Source organism: Gymnoscopelus braueri (genome assembly GCF_963280865.1).
Source record: "Gymnoscopelus braueri genome assembly, contig: SCAFFOLD_404, whole genome shotgun sequence".
Classification (NCBI taxonomy): domain Eukaryota; kingdom Metazoa; phylum Chordata; class Actinopteri; order Myctophiformes; family Myctophidae; genus Gymnoscopelus; species Gymnoscopelus braueri.
This window is the reverse complement of record NW_027660833.1, coordinates 32,734-38,733: the sequence shown is the minus strand read 5'-3', so window position 1 is coordinate 38,733 and position 6,000 is coordinate 32,734.

Sequence of the window (6,000 nt, the reverse complement as noted above, 5' to 3'; positions counted from 1 at the left end):
TACAAAATTGAAAAAAAATACTTGTGAAGGATAAGATATATTTATTGAATCTAAAATGAGCAATATATTTAATATGTTTTGGCGATGAATTGAATACTCAGTCAATTTCCCAAACATGGGGACTCCCCCGTACATAAACAGCCGATCCAAAACGACAGGTGGTAGCATGGGGTGATGTAGGTTGAGCAGAAATTTAGCAGAGCAATGAAATGCGCAGCACAGCAGCAGCTGAAACAGTGTGTGCAGCAAAATCAAGCAGGATGAGAAGTACAGACTTCCAGCTTAAATAGAGCGGTTTGAGAATGAAATGACTGTGAGTGGATGTGTACGTGGAGCTGAGGCGGTCAACTGGTAGGCCACCAACAACAGCACTGAGTTCCCTGACAGAACGTGCTCTGTGCATGTCTGTGATAGGCGCGTCGCTCATTTGTGCTGATTGATAGGTTTATTCATTGTGCTCTTGTCTTTTTCTGAATAATGTCTTTACTGTACCTCTGTGGTACCAGAGAGGCACTCAGATGGTATTACTGCCGTTATCAAGTGCTAGCCACTGTATATGTCAAATAGGTAAGATATAACATTAGCTTAGCTTGGGGCCTCAAGGAACACATGTACAGTATTTTATTCATTAAGTTAATACCTTAATGGTAGTCTATCTTGTTTGTGTCATCCCTGTACACAGATGTAGCTCTATTCAAAAGGTTGTGAACCCTTTAATGACTGCAGCCAGCTGTGTTTATTCTTATCAGCTTCATGGCCCTGCCTGTGCTCACTTTCTCATTGTGTTTAAAAAAACAAACGGCTGTGGCTTATACCTGCTGTGCCTTCTATCAGAGCCAAGCATCGTTAAACCCACTCTTAAGACCTATCCTTAAATGCAATAACTTGACCCTTTGGTGACCATTCTGCAACTTGTGATCAGCAGTAACAATAAGGATTGACTTTATAGGAAGATTTTCAAGGTACTATTCCAGCCAGGCCAGCAATGTGTCATATCTAATCTATTAACAGAGATTGCCTATCTGCAAGCTCAAAACGCATATCGACACACTGTGTTGTGAACTTGTAGATTGTCTATTTTCAGTATATTGATGTAATCTAAACCAAAAACAAGATTGTCTTTAGTACTGTAGCCCTTATGGAATTGTTGAAGTGGTTAAGCATGAACACATGTTGATTACTGTGTCTGTTTACATATTGCTGTAGATTTCAGTTTCCACCATGGCTGCAAATTGGGAAGGACATCAGCCCAGCTCTGTGCCGGCTCTGACATCAACCACATCTCTTAGCAGTGTAGGAGCGGTGACTATCAAACACTTCAAACTTCACTCAATTTAATCTGCTTGTTTGTACTGAGACCAGGTGTTACAGCCTAAATCAGCCATCACCAACACCACACATATTCCCCTCTTATCTTATAGAGTTCATTTGCCACCATGCCTGGACCTTTGGAGACAAGAAGGTCCTGCACAACACCACAACCACCACAACAGACCAAAACCATGACGCTTTCCACAGAAGGAATGGTGAGATTTCTTTTTGCTTTTTTGTCTACACAAAGAAGACAATTTCTATTTCTGTCAGGACAACTACAAAATTAAAAAAAAAAACTTGTGAAGGATAAGATATAGATATTGAATCTAAAATGAGCAATATATTTAATATGTTTTGGCGATGAATTGAATACTCAGTCAATTTCACAAACATGGGGACTCCCCCGTACATAAACAGCAGATCCAAAACGACAGTTGGTAGCATGGGGTGGTGTAGGTTGAGCAGCAATTTAGCAGTGTGGTACCACAGAGGCACTCGGATGGTATTACTGCCGTTATCAAGTGCTAACCACTGTATATGTCAAATTGGTAAGATATAACATTAGCTTAGCTTAGGGCCTCAAGGAACACATGTACAGTATTTTATTCATTAAGGTAATACCTTAATGGTAGTCTATTTAGCTTGTCTTTGTCAACCCTGTACACAGATGAAGCTCTATTCAAAAGGTTGTGAACCCTTTAATGACTGCAGCCAGCTGTGTTTATTCTTATCAGCTTCATGGCCCTGCCTGTGTTCACTTTCTCATTGTGTTTAAAAAAACAAACGGCTGTGGCTTATACCTGCTGTGCCTTCTATCAGAGCCAAGCATCGTTAAACCCACTCTTAAGACCTATCCTTAAATGCAATAACTTGACCCTTTGGTGACCATTCTGCAACTTGTGATCAGCAGTAACAATAAGGATTGACTTTATAGGAAGATTTTCAAGGTACTATTCCAGCCAGGCCAGCAATGTGTCATATCTAATCTATTAACAGAGATTGCCTATCTGCAAGCTCAAAACGCATATCGACACACTGTGTTGTGAACTTGTAGATCGTCTATTTTCAATATATTGATGTAATCTAAACCAAAAACAAGATTGTCTTTAGTACTGTAGCCCTTATGGAATTGTTGAAGTGGTTAAGCATGAACACATGTTGATTATATAGTTGATTCTCTTAATTACTGTGTCTGTTTACATATTGCTGTAGATTTCAGTTTCCAAAAAGGCTGCAAATTGGGAAGCACATCAGCCCAGCTCTGTGCCGGCTCTGACATCAACCACATCCCTTAGCAGTGTAGGAGCGGTGACTATCAAACACTTCAAACTTCACTCAATTTAATCTGCTTGTTTGTACTGAGACCAGGTGTTACAGCCTAAATCAGCCATCACCAACACCACACATATTCCCCTCTTATCTTATAGAGTTCATTTGCCACCATGCCTGGACCTTCGGCGACAAGAAGGTCCTGCACAACACCACAACCACCACAACAGACCAAAACCATGACGCTTTCCACAGAAGGAATGGTGAGATTTTTTTTTGCTTTTTTGTCTACACAAAGAAGACAATTTCTATTTCTGTCAGGACAACTACAAAATTGGAAGAAAAAAACTCGTGAAGGATATAATCTAAAATCAGCAATATATTTAATATGGTTTGGCGATGAATTGAATACTCCGTCAATTTCCCAAACATGGGGCCTCCCCCGTACATAAACAGCAGATTCAAAACAACAGGTGGTAGCATGGGGTGGTGTAGGTTGAGCAGCAATTTAGCAGAGCAATGAAATGCGCACCACAGCAGCAGCAGCAGAAACAGTGTGTGCAGCAAAATCAAGCAGGATGAGAAGTTTACACTTCCAGCTTAAATAGAGCGGTCTGCGAATAAAATGAGTGAGTGGATGTGTACGTGGAGCTGAGGTGGTCAACTGGTAGGCCACCAACAACTGCACTGAGTTCCCTGACAGAACTTGCTCTGCGCATGTCTGTGACTCATTTGTGCTGATTGATAGGTTTATTCATTGTGCTGTTGTCTTTTTCTGAATAATGTCTTTACTGTACCTCGCACTCGGATGGTATTACTGCCGTTATCAAGTGCTAACCACTGTATATGTCAAATAGGGAAGATATAACATCAGCTAAACTTAGGGCCTCAAGGAACACATGTACAGTGTTTTATTCATTAAGGTAATACCTTAATGGTAGTCTATTTAGCTTGTCTTTGTCAACCCTGTACACAGATAGAAAATGCTGCATGCAAAAGGCTGTTAACCCTTTTATGACCTTGCAAACAACAGGGTCTTCTTATCAGTGTCATGTGCCTGCATTTGTTCACTTTCTCATTGTGTTAAGAACCCCTGCTGTGGCTTAACCCTGCTCTGACCTTTATCAGAGATGAGCATCTCTGATAAAGGAGACATTCTCCATAGATGCCATTTTCCAACAAAAGCATGCAGATAAGGAATTGAATGACCCAAACCATAACCTGTATCCTATATTGCACTCTTTTATTATAGACTTCGGTTGCCAGTACTGACAGTTGGGGCTATCTACGGTCCAGTTCACCACCACTGTCACAGCCTCAGACAACATCCAGTCCAACATCCGGTGAAGGTGCAGTCAGAAAGAAGACTTCTACTGCAGCCACAGTCTTGTCTGCACAACAACCACAGGTTTGTATACATTACAGTTTTGTATTGCAGCTCATACTCATTTGATTTCATTTCCATTGAACTGATCTTTATTTTTTGCATTCGGATTGTACACAGGCACAGCAGGAAACGCAAACTGCTGACATCCAACAACCAATTCACAGAGTAGTATGGTCACCAACACACTCTGGGCCAACGAAGCTACGTCAAACAAAAGTTTGTTATTTTTATTTTCAAGACAAAACATTGATGAGTATGTGTCTTTGTTGCTTTAGCCTTTTACATTGTAAATATTTTTTAATTAGACTTAATAATAAATATAAGGACTTATAATTGTTTTTTTTTTCTCTAGATCTCTGTGAAAAATAGAACTTCAAGCCGAAGCAGAATAATTACTGGACCCTATGAGACAGTTATTGACAATATCCTCAGAAGCCGTGATAAAAACATTCCACATGCAATTATGGCTGTTCCAGGAATGTCGGATATGGTTGTTGAGGAGGTACTAAAAAAGATGAACAAGGAATGTAAGATTTTAAGTAGTTTGAAATTAAAATCCAAACTGAGGCAGACGAAAGTAAAGGCATTAAAGGACTTCAAATGGCTAGATGTTATTGCTGAGTGGAGGGAAAACGCTCCCACATACAACCGGTTCCTGGAAAGTGCAAGTAATGTCCCCAAAGATCCCCCCCGCCCAACAAGCCCACTTAAACCACGTGCACTTAAATATAGCCAGAGCAAAACATGCACAATGGCAATGGCTGGTGCAACGCTACTCCGGGCAAGGTGCCAGTCTATGACGGCTCCACTGTATCTTAATGCATTGGTTATGCGTCACGGTGGAGCCAAAAAAAGATGCTTTGAACGACTAGTGAAATTAGGTGTCTGCGTGTCTCCTGCCAGTGCCCTTCAAAAAGTCAAAGACATTGCACATTCATGGGACAGAAAAGTTATCAAGTGGAAGGAAGCCGTTTGCAAGTTGTATATAGCAGCTCACCCACCTGCTGACGCTATAGACAGAAGAGCAGAAGATTTCCCTGCCCCAGCAGCGGCTAACACTATGGACACAAGTGCGGATCACATATCCATTGGAAGAGCAGGAGATCCCCTGCCCGGAGGAGCGTCAGACGAAGACTGCCTTTCCCAACTAGAGCCTGTTGAATATCAGGTAGTGGTACACTATAAAAAAAGATATACGAAATGTTACACTCTCTAGATGAACAACTTTATCCAGTTATTCAAAATATGTGTACCAATGTTCCCAACAGCAGCCCACAGGCAGTGGACCAATCGAGGAGCAAGGAGCTGCCACACAGTCTGGTGACATATCATCCTGTGAATCATACGAATCGGCTGATTCAGAAGAAAGTTCCGATGCACCGGGTGATTCCAAAGAGGGGTCAGATCAATCGGCTGATTCTGATGAAGAGGTATTTCAGTAATACTCAACTTAACATTTAGAATTTCTTATGAAAATATATTTTGAATCAAAGGTTAAAATGTATTAACAGCCGGACACCCATGTACTTGAGAATAAGTGTATATTCGAAGAGAATGGGATCTCCCAGAGGTGTCTTTATTCCTAAACTCATAATATATTCAGCCTAAATGGCCTATTTACCAGCTAGATTTCTCCAAAATGTTCGCCTATGACATGACAAAAATGGAGATAGTAATGTTCAAGTGATTAAAGTCAGTTTACCTGAATCGTAAGCAGACATTACATTTTTTTTCTTGTTTAACAGGCCCTCTATAGCTTACTCTGTGTACTGAGACAGTTTCATAGCTTGGGCCTTGAATTCTTTTTTAATTTTTAGAGAAATATTTAATTTTGTGTTATCTTTCGTCCTTCAATAAAAAGTTTTCTGAAGAATAAATGATCAAAAAACTTCAATAACTAAAGATAAATAGCTATATTTCTGTAGAGACAATATTGAAAAATGTTATCTGTGCTGCAATACTGTTATTGTCATTTCTTTATGACATCATTTTAATTGTATTCTCACATCACACTCCCCACCCCCCCACCC